This window comes from Diospyros lotus, chromosome 5 (genome assembly GCF_014633365.1).
Source record: "Diospyros lotus cultivar Yz01 chromosome 5, ASM1463336v1, whole genome shotgun sequence".
NCBI classification, from domain to species: Eukaryota; Viridiplantae; Streptophyta; class Magnoliopsida; order Ericales; family Ebenaceae; genus Diospyros; species Diospyros lotus.
Genome location: NC_068342.1, coordinates 41156876 through 41175356, shown reverse-complemented (window position 1 = coordinate 41175356; position 18481 = coordinate 41156876). Strand labels below are relative to the sequence as shown.

Here is an 18481-nt window from a genome sequence, read left to right as displayed (position 1 = left end):
TAATCAATTTTAGTTTTTTTTGCATTATGACTTATATTTTATTGTCTTCTAATATGACAACAATCAACAATCACAAGGGTTAATCCCACTCGGTGTGGTTGGCTACTTGAACTCTACATATCCAATAAGCTCTATCCATAGCCATATTCTCTGTTAGGTCATTAGACCATGTCATGTCTTAAGGGTTTGCCACCAAATTTTCTTTAGGCTTCATCTCCTTTTGCTATTTTTTTTCTCCAGTTCATCCACTTGGCTAACATATTTTCCATCAATCTTCTTCTTATGTATCCAAACCATCTTAATCGTGACTCCCTCATCTTATCTTTTTGAACTATTAGGATTTAGCAAGGAAAATTGATACATTTCCAGTACACTATCTCAATAAATATATATATATATATACAATATAAGAGAAGCACTACTCCACTACCCCACTTCCTTAAAATAAGGAAGCACTTATCTAACCACCTGTCAGGTCCCGAGGGACTGACTTAGGATTTTAGAGAATGGGAGAGGGAAATAAGAAAGAATTGAGAGAGAAAGGAAGAATTGAGGGAGAATTCAATAGAATAGTGATAATATTTCTCAATGATGCTCGAGAGGGAGAGAGAGTATCCATATATAGCTAGGATTCCCTCCTCACATGTTGTAACCGATTACAGCTATAGGGAATGTACAAGCTTGTCATAGCAACAACAAATTCTGTACTACTCCCTCAGCAGCTAACTAACTCTACCTATATCCTTTCTTATTTAGTCCCTCTATTACATTTAATTGCAAAACTACCCTTATCCCCTCGGTACATGACAATTACCCCGCCCTTCAAAACTTTTCTTGTCCATAAGAAATATGGAGGAGGCTGGCCACGCGCGGGAACTGGTTCGAGATGTCCGGAAGATACTCCCATGTGTTATCTTCTAAGTGTTGATCAGACCATTTAATGAGAACTTGAGTAATTGGAGCGCCTTGTGTGTAAATCACTCTTTTGTCAGCATAGCTATAGGATCCCGAAAAGGGTCTTCAACGTGGGGAAGATTTGGTAGGATGGAACTTCCTGGTTGTGCCCCCACTACTTTCTTGAGGAGTGAAACATGAAAAACTGGATGTATATTAGAACCCTCCGGTAATTTCAATCGGTATGCCACTGTTCCTATTCTTGCAATAACTGGAAAAGGCCCATAAAACTTTGGATGCAATTTAGAACCGAGGTGGGGAAGTAGTGTCCTTAGGTGTCCAGGTTTCAGCTTGAGATACACGATGTCACCAACCTGAAATTCTCTTTCACTCCTTCTCTTGTTTGCAAATTGCTTCATCCTATTTTGAGAATTAGCCAGCTCCTCCTTAATCCCCTGCAAGGCTTGTTGCCTCTGCTGTAGGTATGCATCGAGGGAGGCCATAGTTGAATTATTTGCCAGGGTTGGTAAGAGTGGTGGTTTGTAACCATAAAGGGCTTCAAAAGGGGACATTTTTATGGCTGAATGGCAGCTGGAATTATACGACCATTGAGCCATCGGAAGCCACTTGTGCCATGTCTTTGGTTGAAGGAAACAAGTACACCTGAGATACATTTCCAAACACTGATTAACCTTTTCGGTTTGCCCGTCCAATTCAAGGTGGTATGCACTGGACATTTTCAATTTCACTCCCAGCAATCCCATCAATTCCTTCCACAGTCGACTAGTAAAGATTTTATCTCTATCAAAAACTATGGCCTTGGGTGTTCCATGTAGTTTCACCACTTGGTCTAGGAATATTTTGGCCACCTCTTGGGTAGTGTATGGGTGAATCAGTCCCATAAAATGCCCATATTTGGTTAAACGGTCCACAACTACCATAATGCAGTCTCTACCTTTTGATTTGGGTAGCCCCTCTATAAAGTCCATTGAGATATCTTCCCATGGACCCCCAGGAGTATTCAGAGGTTGGAGTAGCCCAGGTGTTGCCATATTCTCTGGTTTGCACTGCCTGCAAGTATCACACCTGATCACAAACTCCATAACATCCTTCTTGAGTCCTAGCCATTGGAAGAGTTGCTTGACCCGATGATAGGTGTTTACAATACCCGAGTGTCCCCCGACGGGAGAGGCATGCAGTGCCTCTATAATTCTCTTTTTCAGTGCTTCCTCCTCCCCAATCACCAACTTCCTTCGGTGTTTAATCATCCCATTACTTAAAGTGTAGCCTGGTTTAGATGAGGGATCTACTACCAGCTGCTGTAAGAGTTCTCGGGTCTTTTCACTTGAGGAATAACTAGCAGCGATCTCTTGGCACCAATCTAGAACAATAGTTGAGATTGCAGCTACACATCCCTCTTCAAGACATCTGGACAGGGCATCTGCTGCTAGATTTTCTTTACCTTTCCTATATTGGATCACATAGTTCAAACCCATTAATTCAGTCATACCTTTCCGTTGTAGTTGTGTATGTAGCTTCTATTGCAACAAAAATTTGAGGCTCTCATGGTCAATCTTGATTACAAAGCTTCCCCCTTCGAGATAATGGCGCCACTTTTCTACCGCTATTAGCACAGCCAAGAGCCCTTTCTCATAGATGCTCAACCCGAGGTGTCTTGGTGCAAGGGCTTGACTGAGGAAGGCTATGGGTCTACCTTCCTGACCTAAGACTGCTCCAATCCCATTGTTGTTTGCATCGGTTTCTAGGATGAATTGTTTGTTAAAATCAGGTAAACCTAGAGTTGGCACTTCACTCATAGCCTGTTTAAGTTTGCAGAAAGCTTTCTCGGCCTCCGCATCCCACTTGAACCCATCTTTCTTCAGCAGGTTAGTGAGGGGCCGACTTATTATGCCATACCCTTTAACGAACCGGCAATAGTATCCGGTTAACCCTAAGAATCCTCTCAACCCTTTCACATTGTGCGGCCTGGGCCAGGACACCATCGCCATTACCTTACTTGGGTCAGTGCTTACCCCTGAATTGGAGATAATATGCCCAAGGTAATCCACCTGTTGCTTAGCAAAAATACATTTTGACTCCTTAACATACAACTTATTGATTCTAAGGACCTCAAAGGTAATTTTCAGGTGGTTTAAGTGTTGTGGAAAGGTAGGGCTGTAAATTAAGATGTCATCAAAGAATACTAGGATGAATTTACGCAAGTATGGTTCGAAAATTTTGTTCATTAACGCCTGAAAAGTTGCAGGAGCGTTAGTTAGGCCAAAGGGCATTACAAGAAACTCGTAATGCCCTTGATGAGTGGTAGCTTGATCGGAGATCTAACTTGGTGAAGACAAAGGCATTTTTTAGTTCATCAAGGAGATCTTCCACAATTGGGATAGGAAACTTGTTTTTGATGGTCATGGCATTAAGTTGACAGTAGTCAACACAAAACCTCCATGACCCATCCTTTTTCTTAACAAGCAATATGGGTGATGCAAATGGGCTATGGTTGGGTTGAATAATGGACCTTTTCAGCATATCTTTGATGAGTTTTTCTATCTTAGTTTTCTGTTTGGGTAGGTATTGATAAGCTCTTAGGTTAACAGGCTCTGTACTAGGCTTAAGGTTGATAGCATGGTCATAGGATCTCTTGGGTGGTAGGGAATTTGTCTCGGAAAAGAGGTCCTTAAATTCAAGTAATAGTATGTTAAGTGAGTCAAATTCGTGTACCTGCCATGGGCTATGAGGGTTACTGTCGAGTGTCCTTGCCAGCTGGTGCTCAGCTCCTTGCTCCCCGAGGGCAACTTCCATGGTATGGATAGAAAATAGTTGAGCCACTTGTGATAACTTGCTCTTGAGTATCCTTTATAACCTTTGACCCGAGATGATTTTACATACTCCTACCTCTGGGTTGCCCGTTAGAACCTTCTTGCTGCCATCTTTTTCAAAGGTCACTTCCATTTTATTGAAATCAAAACTGATTGAACTAACTCCCTTCATCCAATCTACTCCCAACACAACATCACAGCCTCCCAACTTTAGCAACCTCAGGTTAGTTGAGAAATTTTCTCCATTCATCTCCCAACAGAAATCCCTACAGGCCGACTGACTCAACACCTTGCTGCCGTTGGCAACCGTCACTAATAAGGGAAGGGAAGGACTGACTTCACACCCTAATTTTCTTGCCACGACTTCATTCAAGAAGCTGTGGGTCCCACTATCAATGAGAACCATGATCGGATTGTTGTTTACCCTTTCTTCTACCTTGATAACCTTACTATGGTTAACCCCTTTCAAAACATGTAATGAAATCTACCCCTTTCAAAACATGTAATGAAATCTCCCCTTGGTCCTCCCTCTCATTTTCCAAGAGTTCCTCTCCTTCCTCATTGTCCTCATCTTCCCCTTCCAATAGCAATAGTTATCTCTTACACTTGTGGCCCATGAAATACTTGTCTCCACATTTGTAGCATAGACCAGCTACGCGCCTTTGCTCCATCAGTTTACCTCCAAGGGTGGGAGCAAGGTTGGTGGAAGGTAGAGCTAGGACACCTCTTCCTTGGAACCCACCTTCTCTAGGTGGCAACCTATTCCCAACTTGCTAGCCTCCTGTGAACACTCATTTCACCTGATTCCTTTGTTTCTTGGCCATCGCATCAACGATCATCTCTTGTAACCTCGCGCTCTCCGCAACTTGTTTCATCGTGTGAGGCTCCATCATCTTCACCATAGGTTTGATTTCAACCCCTAGGCCACTAATGAAGCTCGAAACGTAATACTCCTTGGACAGCTGAGGATTATGTAACATCATCAGTAACCTAAGCTCCTCGAATTTCTATTGATAGATCTGGACCATCCCCTCTTGTTTGAGTTTGTTAAATTCTTCGATTATGTCCCTCATGCATTTATCTCTGAACCTTACACACAAATCTTCTACAAACACACCCCAGGGGCTTCCCTCCTTGACCATGAGCCACCCTTGATACCAAGCATCTCTCATATCATTCAGGTAGGCAGAAGCAATGGTGACCTTCTATTGTTCAGGAATTTGATATAAGGAGAATACTCATTCACATCTTTTTGACCACCACCTCGGGTTCTCTCCTTCAAACAAGGGAATCTCGAGCTTCAGCGTGGGGTAGTTCGGGTGGCGTCGATTAGCCGACGCTCCCGGCCTCCTTTCCCTTACATTCTCCCCCACTGTGTTCGTATCAAACTCGAACTCTGACGTTCCCACCGGTCGGGGTTCCACCCCTACTCCTAGAAAAATGGGCTCCGTTCGGTCTCTCGGAGGAAACTCAGGAGCCTTAATGGTTGTTGCTGGGTGAACATTCACACGATCATTTGCATTTGCTCCATCATTTGCTCCCGAATGAGAGTGCTCTGCTCGTGACTCTCTAGCCTCCAACGTTCCATTGCTTGGTCAATTCTGGAATCGACTCCCGCTCCAATCGATAGTTCGAGCGTTCCCATTCGATTTTGTACCTCCGCTATTGCTATCATCAGTTGTTGTAGCTGAGATTCCATCTGCTTCATTCTTGTCCCGTCAGCCATGGTTATCACACGACGCCCAAGAATGATGCTCTGATACCAGATTGTCAAGTCCCGAGGGACTGACTTAGGATTTTAGAGAATGGGAGAGGGAAATTAGAAAGAATTGAGGGATAATTCAATAGAATAGTGATAATATTTCTCAATGATGCTCGAGAGGGAGAGAGAGTATCCATATATAGCTAGGATTCCCTCCTCACGTGCTGTAACCGATTACAGCTATAGGGAATGTACAAGCTTGTCATAGCAGCAACAAATTCGATACTACTCCCTCTGCAGCTAACTAACTTTGCTTATATCCTTTCTTATTTAGTCCCTTTATTACATTTAATTGCAAAACTACCCTTATCCCCTCGGTACATGACACCACCTAATCTAAAACAAACCACAAACTAAGTCCATAACTCAACCCACTACTAAATATGTAAAGAATGAAATAATTCTTCCTTAATTTTCTTCAAAGTACACGGGCATACCTCTTTATAGAAGAGGTATATACAGGAATAGGAAACCTAAACATATATACACAATAGGAAACATAAACCTATACAATAGGAAAAAGATATATTTACACACTTAGGAAAGTTTTCTAAGATTGGTTTAGGCAAGTTTCCTAAACTTGATTTGGAAGCTTCTAAACTCATGCACACGCCACACATGGAATTCTCATGAGCTAACACTCCTCCTCAAGTTGGAGAATGTGTATCCCACATTCCCAACTTGCTTGCTAGCTCTTCAAACCTTTTCACTGGTAGTCCTTTGGTTAGTATATTAGCAACTTGTTCCTCGGATGGAACATAAGGTAAACGGATTAGATCATATTCCAATTTCTCCTTTGTGAAGTGTCGGTCTATCTCCACATGTTTGGTCTTGTCATGTTGGACAAGATTATGAGCTATGCTAATTGTTGATTAGTTATCACACCACAACCCAATTGAGCCTTGGACTTTAATCCTTAGATCTTCTAGGATGATTTTCAGCCACAAAACTTCACATAGACCAAGGGCCATAGCCCTAAATTCTGCCTCCGCATTTGATCTTGCTACAACACTCTACTTCTTACTCCTCCATGACACCAAATTTCCACCTAGGAAAACCTAATAGCCACTTGTTGATCGCCTATCTGTCATGGACCCAACATAGTTCGCATCTGAAAATCCCTTGATGTCTAGCTCATTCCCTGCTCTAAATAGGATCCCCTTTCCTTGAGCAACCTTTAGGTAACTTAGGATCTTCCTTACAGCTAGCATATGCTCCTCGATTGGGTTGTGCATGAATTGGATCACTAGGCTAACTGGAAAAGCAATGTCTGGCCTAGGGTTCTTCCTTTCCTTGAGCAACCTTTAGGTAACTTAGGAAAAGCAATGTCCGGCCCTTGTCCACCAATTAGCTGCTAGGGTTCTTCCATAACTTCTTGTTAGGATCAATAGGAATTTTAGACCCTTTTCCACCAATAGCCATGTTTCAGCTAATAAATCCAGCACATATTTCCTTTGAGAGAGGAAAATCCCTGCTTTAAAATAGCCAACCTCAATTCCTAAAAAAAACTTGAGGATACCCAAGTTTTTGATCTCGAATTCCATGGCTAACCTTTCCTTGAGTCTCCTTTTTTTCTTTTCATCATTACTAGTGACAATCATGTCATCTACATACACCAAAAGAATTGTAACTTTCCCTTCTTTTGAGTGTTTTATGAAGAGTGTGGTCTCCCCTACTTTGGCCATATCATATAGCCTTCATAGCCTTAGAAAAACATCTGAACCAAGTCCTAGGGGATTGCTTGAGCCCATATAGGGCTTTCTTGAGCCTGCAGATCTTTCCTTCATTCCCTTCTTGAAACCTTGGTTTCAATTCCATAAACACTTCCTCCTCCAAGTCCCCATGGAGGAATGCATTCTTTGCATCTAGCTGTTGAAGGTTCCACCCAAACTAGACTGCCAATGAGAGGAGTATCCGCACTGTAGTCATTTTTGCCATTGGAGCAAATGTTTCGAGGTAGTCGATTCCATAGGATTGTGTGTAGCCCTTAGCTACCATCCTGGCCTTATACCTCCCTAGAGTGCCATTTACCTTGTATTTTACATTAAAAATCCATCTACATCCAATCGAATTGACCCCCTTAGGTTTGGACACAAGATCCCATGTATGGTTCTTTTTTAATGCATTCATCTCCTCTAACATAGCTTGCCTCCAGTTCTGATCCTTTAGAGCCTCAGTTACTGTATTAGGAATGATAATTGAATCTAAAGATACCTGGAAACTCTTGTGTTTTTGGGAGAGACGGTGATAGGATAGGTAATTGGTTAATGGATATTGGGTGCAGCTTCTAATTCCCTTTTTAACTGCAATAAGAAGGTCTAAATCATCAAAAATAGGGCCAACAAAAGCTGTAGGTGTAGGCTGTGTGAGATCCATACCTTGAGTAGGAGCCGAGGATGGTGTATGCTGAGTTTCTAGTCTAGGCTGCCTCCGCTTGTAAACGTAAGGGGACCCCTTATACCGCACTAGAGTTGACAGCCCTTGGGTGGCTGCTTGATCATGCCCTTGATTATTTTTTCCTAAGGATAGGTCAATGGGTAGAGAAGGTTGAGTTTGAGTAGCTAGACTGGTCTGGGCAATGGATTGAGGATCATCCTAAGGAGTAGACAAGAGGTTAGGAAAGGGGATGTCTCCAAAACTGTAGTCACCATAAATAATCTCCCCCTAGTAACCTGTTAGAGGTAAACCAAAAAATGGAATTGACTCAACAAAGGTGACATCTGTTGATACATATAGCTTTCAAGTAGGTTATTGGAGCACTTATACCCTTTTTTGTGTAGGAGAATACCCTAGGAAAACACACTTCACTACCCTTGGATCAAGCTTATCGTAATGGTGTTTGGAAACATGAATAAAGGAAACACAACCAAACACTCTAAGAGGAAGGGGGATGCAAATTGTAATATGGAAAATGATTTGTGAGGCATGTAAGGGGGCTCTGGTGGGTACTCGATTAATGAGAAAAGCAACAGTAGCGACAACTTCCCCAAAAAAAATTTCAGCAACCCTATGATGATGAAGTAGGGCTCGAGCCACATTAAGGAGATGTCTCATCTTCCTTTCAGCTACTCCATTTTGTTGTGGAGTATCTATACAAGAAGATTCATGGACAATTCCTTCTTGTTGGAAAAACTGATGGATACGATGATTGAAATAATCTTGTGCATTATCAATTCTCAATTTCTATATAGGAGTTCCAAATTGAGTACCAATCATTAAAGGCTATGTTTCCTACTCTATTTCATTATGTAGATCCTAGTGTGTTTCATTGCGAAGTATGTGTTATCTCTAAACAACATCGTGTTTCTTATCCAATTAGCAATAAAATCTACTCTAAACCCTTTGCATTGATTCACTCTGATGTATGAGGGCCTTGTAAAATTCCTAATTATTCTAGGGCCCGTTGGTTTATCACCTTCATTAATGATCGTACTCGTTGGTTTTTTGCTAAGAGATGAAGCAGCCATAAGTACAGATCACAACAAAAAATTGTGGCATTCATCCAACACCACCTACCTTATTTCAAGTGTGCTCACCATCTCCCAAGACAAGAGCCCACATTATTGAAAATATAAACACGAATAAATATATATATATATGCATATATAATAAATAACAGTGCAGAAGCAAGCAGGAAGAAAAGAATGCAGAATGAGGGCAATTACCTAAGGATCCCTGATGGGTTAGAGTGCAAGCTCCATCTTGAATCATTTTGAGGAAGGACTTTAGCTTGTTGATCTCATCAGCATTGAATGAGGTGAGATCTGAACTTGAATCAGTCTCTATCTTCTCTACTGATCCATCTTCCTCTTGTTCCTTGTGAGATAAGTAGGCCTTGTTCCGTGTAGTCAAGTTTTTGAAGCCTCCATTCTTGTTTAAGACAGCTTCGTTTCCATGAAGCTTGAAGCAAGTGTCTCGGGTATGCCTAGGTTCTTGCAGTAGGTGCACCATAGTCCCTCTCTACTACTAGCTCGAGCTTGAGCCTCTGTTCTCCCAGGTCTAGGTTGTGACCCTTCTCCTTTGTTTAACACCATTGCAGATCCATCAGTGTTAGATTCTTTAAGCATCACTATCCTTTAATTTTCTTCACTCCTTACCATAGCGAACACCTCATTAAGGGAAGGGAGTTTTTCCCGGCCAAGTATCTGCACCCTCACTTGATCAAACTTGGAGTTAAGACCAACCAAAAATTTTACAATCCTATCGTTTCAATTATTTGGTTAAGGGTTGCAGCTTCAACACTGCAAACCATCTTGATATTCTGGTAGTGGTCTAACTCTAGCCGTAATCCATTCATGTGATTGTAGTACTCAGAAACAGACAACCCTCCTTATTTAGAACTACTGATTTTAGTTTTAACTTCTTAGATAACTGAAGTATCTTGTATTTTGGAATAAGTCTGCTTTCCTACCTCCCAAATCTTCCTAGCAAAACCCAAAAACATATAATTCCTACTTACCTCAGGTAACATGGCATTCCACAGCCATGACATTATCTGGGAGTCTGCAATATTTCGTGCCAGGAATATAGGATCAGTAGCTTTTGGAGGGAGAGTTGTAAGATGGTCGATCTTCCCCCGGCCTTTAAGAAAAGTCCTCACTAGTTGTGCCCACTGTAGATAGTTTCTTCCATCTAGGCAGTAGGACATATGGATGTTAAGCAAATCACTTACTATTGCTCCATGTCCAACATCTGTACTTGCTTCGGGAGATTGATCTGCTATTGGTGGAGACTCACCAGTTGCCATGTAGGGAGTGGCTTTAGATACTTCAAACATGTTTTTTCTTTTTTCTTTTTTTTTTCCAACTGGCAAGTAAGACTTAAGGCAATCAAGGCCAAATTGAGTGCGAATAGAAATAGAGAGGCAGGCGGATAGGAAGAACGAGTGCAATGAAGGCACTCTAAGGTTTAGGAGGTGTTGTTGCCAGCGACTCTAATACCATGTAAAGAATGAAATAATTCTTCCTTAATTTTCTTCAAAGTACACAGGCAGACCTCTTTATAGAAGAGGTATATACAAGAATAGGAAACCTAAACATATATACACAATAGGAAACATAAACCTATACAATAGGAAAGAGATATATTTACACACTTATGAAAGTTTCCTAAGATTGGTTTAGGCAAGTTTCCTGAACCTAATTTGGAAGCTTCTAAACTCATGCACACGCCACACATGGAATTCTTGTGAACTAACAAAATAAATACAACCGCAAAAAAAAACAACATATCTAGCCTTTATCCCACTATGTGGGGTCGGCTACATGAATTCTAAACTTCCATGTATTTCTATCTTTTGTCATATCTTCATTGAGATCCATACACTTCATATCAAAGTTTAATGTCTCCCTCAAAGTCTTCTTAGGTCTGCCTCTACCTCTTTTTTTGATTAGTTGTTCCATTTCATCAACTCTCCTCACAGGAGCGTCTCTTGGTCTCCTTCTCACATGACTAAACTATCTTAGTCTAGTCTCTCTCATCTTCTCCTCTATTGGCATTACTCCTATCTTATTACGAATAACTCCATTTCTAATTTTATCTTTTCTTGTATGGCCGCACATCCATCTTAACATCCTCATCTCCGCTACACTCGTCTTTTGCTCATGTTGGTATTTAACTGCCCAACATTCTGAGCCGTACAACAAAACTGGTCTTATAGCTGTCCCATAGAATTTTTCTTTCAATTTTAATAGGATTTTATCATCACATAACACCCCCGATGCATTTCTCTATTTTAGCCAACCTGCCTTAATTCTATGTGTGACATCCTCGTGAATTTCTCCATCTTTTTGAATCACTGATCCCAAATATCGAAAATGGTCTTTTCTTTGTAAGATTTGGTCTTCCAATTTTATTATAACATCCTCCACTCTTGCATTCTTACTAAATTTACATTCCATATATTCTGTTTTCTTTCTGCTTAACTTAAATCCCTTAGATTCTAAATTGTTTCTCCATAACTCAAGCTTAGTGTTCACTCCTTCTTTTGTTTCATCCACCAACACTATGTCGTCTGCAAATAGCATACACCACGGCACATCTGTCTGAATATCTTTAGTGAGTTCATCCATTACTAAAGCAAATAAGTATGGACTTAGTGCAGAACCTTGATGCAATCCTATTGTAATTTTAAACTGTTCAGTATCCCCTCCACATGTTCTGACCCTTGTCTCTGCACCATGATACATGTCCTTAAGAGCTTGTATATAGGCTATTCGAACTCCTTTCTTCTCTAAAACCCTCCATAATACTTCTCTAACGACCCTATCATAGGCCTTTTCTAGATCTATAAACACCATATGTAGGTCCTTCTGATGATCCCGATACCTTTCCATTAAGCGCCTCAGTAGGTATATAGCTTCCATTGTTAACCTATCGGGCATGAAACCAAACTGATTTTCTGAGACCTCTGTTTCTTTTCTGAGCCTCTGCTCTATTACTCTCTCCCAGAGTTTCATGGTATGGCTCATTAACTTAATTCTTCTGTAATTTTCACAGTTTTGAACATCTCCTTTGTTCTTATATATAGGGACCAAAGTACTCTTCCTCCACTCATCTGGCATCTTTTTTGATTTAAGAATCGCGTTAAATAATTTCGTTAGCCAGGAGATACCCTCTTCTCCCATGCATTTCCATGCTTCTATTGGTATATTATCCGGTTCCACCGCCTTATGATTTTTCATCTTTTGTAATGCTTGCCTTATTTCATTTGGACTTATGCGTCGATAAAATGTATAGCTCACGTTCCATTCGGAGTTACTAAGATGTCCCAACCTAACTCTTGTGTCGCCATCATCATTGAATAATTTTGTGAAATACTCCTTCCATCTCTCCTTAATCGCTCCCTCATTCACTAATACATTTTGATTTTCATCTTTTATGCATTTCACTTGATTTAAATCCCTTGTTTTTTTTTCTCTTGCTTTAGCTAATTTATATAAATCCCTCTCTCCATCTTTTGTATCAAGTCGTTTATATAGATTCTCGTATGCTTTTGACCTTGCTTCACTAACAGCTTTTTTTGCTGCCTTTTTTTATTCTTTATAATTTTTTTGATTTTCTTCATTGTTATACTGATATACAACCTTATAGCAATTTTTCTTATTTTTAATTTTCAATTGCACTTCTTCATTCCACCACCAAGACTCCTTAAGGTTAGTGGCTCTACCATTTGTCTCTCCAAGCACTACCTTTGCTGTGTTTCTCAGGGCATTAGCCATTTCTCTCCACATTTGGTTTGTCTGTCCTTCTCCATTCATTCTCTTCTACCCCTTAATTTTTCTTTGAAGATTAGTTGTTTCTCCCCTTTTAAATCCCACCACCTGATTCTTGGATTTTGTTTTATGTGATTTTTTCTCTTCCAATTTCTTACTTGGACGTCAAGTACTAGAAGTCTATGTTGAGCAGTCAAACACTCTCTCGGTATCACCTTACAATTCCTACAACATAACCGATCCTCTTGTCTCACGATGAAGTAATCTATTTGGGTGCTTGAGGTGATATTTTTATATGTGATTAAGTGTTCGTCCCGTTTTTTGAACCTAGTATTGGTTATAATGAGCCCATATGCCATAGCAAAATCTAGGATAGATTTACCCTCATTATTAATTTCCCCGAATCCATACCCTCCGTGTACCTCTCTATATCCATTTCCGTCTCTACCCACGTGCTCATTTAAGTCACCTCCTATAATCACTTTCTCTCCTCTTGGTATCATTTGTATGAGTCCCTCTAGGTCCTCCCAGAATTTTGCTTTTATCTCTTCACCTAACCCCGCTTGTGGTGCATATGTACTAAAGATATTCATAGTCATTCTTCCTAGAATAACCTTCACCATAATAATCCTATCCCCTATTCTCTTTACATCCACTACCTCATCTACTAAGCTTTTATCCATAATGATCCCCACTCCATTTTTTGTTCGATCATTTCCTGTGTACCATATTTTATATCCATTTTTTGACAAAGTTTTTGCTTTTTTCCCTACCCATCTCATCTCTTGAAGGCACATAATATTAATCTTTCTCCTAATCATCACATCTACCACTTCCATAGATTTGCCTGTTAATATTCCTATGTTCCATGACCCAATCCTTAATCTATGATTTTGTTTTTGGCTTTGACTTTGAATTTGATTTTGTTTTTTATTTTGATTTTGTTTTTGGTTTTGGTTTTGATTTTGTTTTTGGTTTTGATTTTGATTTTGATTTTGATGTTGGACTAACTTCTTTACCCACATCCGTCCAAGCAAATGCGGGAACCCTTGCTCATTTGTCACTACATCCGGGCGCCGATGCAGCGGCCCTAGCTCACTTGACACTACACGCGGGCAGTGTAGCGCGTCGCTATGAAGGGTTACGCCCACGCCCAAACGTTTTTTCATAATTTATCTAGAGTTCATGTTTTGAATCCGACTAAGTTTTACGTTGGGTGTCGGCTACCTAACACAACCCTCCTCCTTTATCCGGGCTTGGGACCGGCAGTGAATAACATCCCCAGGCAGAGTTAAATACAACTGCAAAAAAAAAAAAAAAAAAAAAAAATCAATAATTTCATGGAAAACAATAATTCACACATAAGATAATTCTGAAAAATTATCCGTTATTTCTAATACTCCCCCTTAAGCTAGTGAATATATGTATTTTGTTCCCAACTTGCTTGTTAACCTTTGAAAGGCTATTCTTGGGAGGCCTTTAGTGAGTAGATCTACAAGTTGACTTCCTGTAGGCACAAATGGAATAGAAATTAGACCACTTTCTTGCTTTTCTTTTATAAAATGCCTGTCAACGTCCACATGTTTAGTGCGATCATGTTACATCGGATTGTTTGCAATATTAATTCTTGACTTATTATCACAATATAACTTCATAGAAGGCTTCCATTAGACTCTCAGATCTTCTAAGATTATTTTTATCCATAGTAGCTCACAAATCCCAAGGGCCATAGACCTGAATTCTGCCTATGCACTTGATTTTGACACAACATTTTGCTTCTTACTCCTCCAAATCACAATATTTCCTCCTAGGAAAGTGCAATATCCAGATGTTGATCTCCTGTCAACTATTGATCCTGCATAGTCAGCATCCATATAGGTTTCAAGGGTTAGTTCTTATCCTCTTTTGAATAGAATTCTCTTTCCTAGTGTACCCTTCAAATAATGCAAGATTCTATGCACTACTTTCAAGTGTATCTCCTTAGGATTGTGCATAAATTAACTAACCACTCCCATTGCATTGTCACAGCCCAACGGCAAATCTGTAATTAGGGAGGGGATAACATGGTAATTGGGAGAGTGGTGTAACTATAATTAGTTTCCAGTTGGCACATGGCCACTTGGGAGCTCACAAGAAGTAGTTAGAGGAAGTCTGTAGTTTGTAACCACCCCCTGTAAATAAGAAACTTCTAGTGAGGATGGGGGTATGTGAAGATTATTCCACAAGTCCTTTCCCTCCAATTTTCAATCTCTATTTTCTCTCTTTCTCTCTCTCTTTCCTTCTGATTCCTATCTCTCATTCTTTTCGCTAATTCCCTTTTCTTCCTCAATTCCAAAAGAAATTCCCTGTCAGATCCCCTAATCTGACATTTGGTATCAGAGCCGACGACCTGTCGAAGTGGTTAAGATGGCTAAAGGTTCATGAGCGAAGTAGACAGAATCAAGGTTAGATGCTGTGGAAACAGGGATGTGCCAAAATCAAGAGCAAGTAGAGGACCGCCTGGATATTCTGGAATTAGGCATCCGAAACACCCAGGAGGAGATTAACCAAAGCCGATCAGAGTACACGACCAATCTAGACAGGGTTGCTGGAGGAATCCAGTCGGAATTTGCTGGTTATGCGGCCAACATAAATCGGGCTGTTAGTGGGATCAAGGAGGAGTTTGCTGGGTTAAGCCAACAATTAAACCAACAATTGAGTGTTGTCTTGAGCATCTTTTCTCGGCAACCCCAAGCTAGCCTACCGATTGATTTTCCTCTGAGGCCTCATCGGCGCCGATTCTAAGCATGTCGAGGGTAAGGCAGAGGTCTAATGATCAAGTGGATACAGGGGATAAGGGGGAAACAGAGGACGATAACATAACCTAAAGAATAAGAGTAAACCGCTCCAATCCTCCAGGACCAAGGATGGACATTCCCCTGTTCGAACATGACCAGTCGCGCTGGTGGATTAGACGTTGCAAGAGAGTTTTCTATCAATACAAAGTAGCTGAGAGGGATAAGGTGAATATGGCCACAGCTTACTTGGATGATGTAGCCAATGCTTAGTTCCAAAATTGGAGCAAGGGAAGAGAAGAATTGAGTTGGCCGAGGTTCATGAACGACATATGCAATCGGTTTGGGGAGAAGATGAGGACGGACATCATAGAGGAATTCAATAAGCTAAAGCAGAAGGGCTCAGTAGAAGAATACTTGGTGAAATTCGAGGAATTGAGATCTCTGTTGTCCTTAGCCCATCCTTCCTTAGATGAGGCTTATTTCATATCCAGCTTCATTAGCGAGTTGGATGAGTAGATTCGTCCCACGGTCAAGATGCTCTACCCTACATCGATGGGGTAGGCCGCCGAACAGGCTTACCTACATGAGATGGCCTTAGAGGCCTTTGCCAAGAGGCATCAATTGTCCCCTAAAGGAAGTCAGGATGAAATTTTGTTTGGGACCGTAAGTAGGGGTAGTAATCCACCATGGCAGAGGAATGGGGTGGTGGGAAGGTCTCAAGCCGCGCTAATTCCGACTAAGGACCTTACTCTTGATCAAAAACGACAGCTGAGACTCTGTTTTCGTTGTGGGGAGAAGTTTGGCCCCGGGCACCAATGCAAACGGATGTGTTACTTACAATGGAGGGCCATAGGGAAGAAGAAAATGAAAATGAAGGAGTGGAGGAACAAGAGGAGCAAACTGAAAGAGACAAAGGTGGGAAAATATCAATTGCCAAACAATCGAGGGTACAAAATCTTCAAATATCTAAAGCTATGATGGCCTAATCTCTTATGCCATAAATAGATGTTAAAATCTGAAACAGCAGAAGAAACAAAAGAATTATGTAACCTAGAGGCACCAGCTAGTCCTTTCGCATAGTAGAGACTTTCTTTCTCCTTAGCATTGCCAATCATCCTCCCCGAAATTAGGTCCTGAAATACACATTAAGTGGACGAGAAAGTCACTTTGCAATTCATGTCTCTAGTAACTTTGTTGATAGATAAAAAATTGCATCTTAAAGAGGGCACATATAAGACAGATTTCAGCCACAAGTCACCTAAATATACCGAACCTTCTCCTTCAACGTAGGATATTGTACCATCTGCCATAGTCACCTTTATCTCCCTCTCACAACATTTGTAATCAGTCATGCTACATAGGGATCTGGTCATATGGTCGGAGGCCCCAGTGTCAACAATCCACTCATTCCTATTTAGTAATTTAGAGAGATAGCAATTATGAACCGTACCTTGGTTCAAAACTTGTTGTAAGACCTCTAGCTGATCAGGTGTTAAGGTAAAATTAGTATTTTTACCTTCTTCAGCATCAATCGCATAGGGTGCTTGTGGCTTCTTCTGATTTTGATTCCTCCCTTTCCAATTAACAGGCTTCTTGTGTATTTTCCAACAATTTTCTTTAGTGTGGTAGGGTTTTTGACAATGGTCACACCATGGTCTGTCCCTTGATTGTTCTCCACGAGTTGCAACTGCCCTTTGTTTAGAGGCTATAAGGGCTGATCCACTTGATTGTTAACCTCCGGTGTTGCATTTAACATCACCTTTTTGCGGTTTTCTTCCCTCCAAACTTCAGCAAAGGCCTCTCTGATAGAAGAGAAAGGTTTTGTTCCTAGTAGCCTCCCTCTAACTTCATCTAAGTCAGAGTTTAGCCTAGGTAGGAAATCAAATACCCTTTCTTTCTCTATCATTTTTGAATACTTCACCCCATCCTTTGTACACTCCCAATTTACATCATAAAATAGGTCCATCTCCTACCATAGTTCAGATAATATATTGTAGTAACCAGTCACCGAATGGTTACCTTGGCGGGTGGTTCTTAGGGCTGATCGCACTTCGAAACATTGTGTTGTGTTCTCCATGTCTGAATAGAGACTTTGGACAGCATCCCATACTTCTTTCGCTATTTTGTAGAATAGATTGGTTCTTCCTATCTTTGGCTCCATGGAATTGATGAGCCAAGCCATCACTATATAGTTTTCAGCATCCCATGTTTCATAATTGGCAGCTTCCGAATCTGGCTGTGAAATTCCTCCTGTCAAATATCCAATTTTTCCTTTGCCTTTCATCACCAACATGACAGACTGAGACCATTCTCGAAAATTGGTCCCATTGAGTTTATGTTGTGTGATTTGGAGAGTATGGTGATCTAATGAAATGGGGGAAGAGGCTGGGAGTATGGATCGAGAGGCTGCGGGGGAAATAGTTGAAGTTTCACTGATTGGAGAAGAACTAGCCATCTTGAGGAGATTTGGTGTGAAACGAAGAATACACAGGTTATTAAGCACCTAAGCTTTGATACCATTAACAATTTTAGAGTACTTGAATCTCTAATTGGTGAAAAACGTAAACACCAATAATTCCCCTACTCATTCTATGTTACAGGACTCCTTTAAATACAACTATACTACTTATCTTCTAGCTAAAGTTTAGGGAATTTAAAATACAAAACAACAGATTTTGGAGAGAATTTTTGTCCTAAATCTTAGGCTTTGGCTTAGGCTGTTATCTTCTTTCATTTAGCCTTATCTTCGGATTCAATCTTCTTTCAGCTTTATCTCTATCATCTCAAGAACTCCTTCTTCAACACATATCTTGCCTAGTCCTCCTTATGACATTTCATAATTTCTTTTGTGTGTGCTAGCTCCCTCTTAAGATAAGGTACTCTAACCTCATGAAAACCTAGGGGTCTCATGCCTGGACCAGCTCGCCCAACAGCCTCCATCATTGGCTTAAAACTAGGATAATTGACCGCATTAAATGATATACCAGCTTCATACATCCATCT

The 18481-nt window shown here is 40.7% G+C and overlaps 1 protein-coding gene across 3 annotated transcripts in view; it reads left to right on the top strand.

The window, feature by feature from the left end:
- LOC127802432 (probable ubiquitin-like-specific protease 2A) overlaps positions 1–18481 on the top strand; it is a 124910-nt gene that overhangs the window by 68498 nt on the left and 37931 nt on the right. The window lies entirely within an intron of this gene.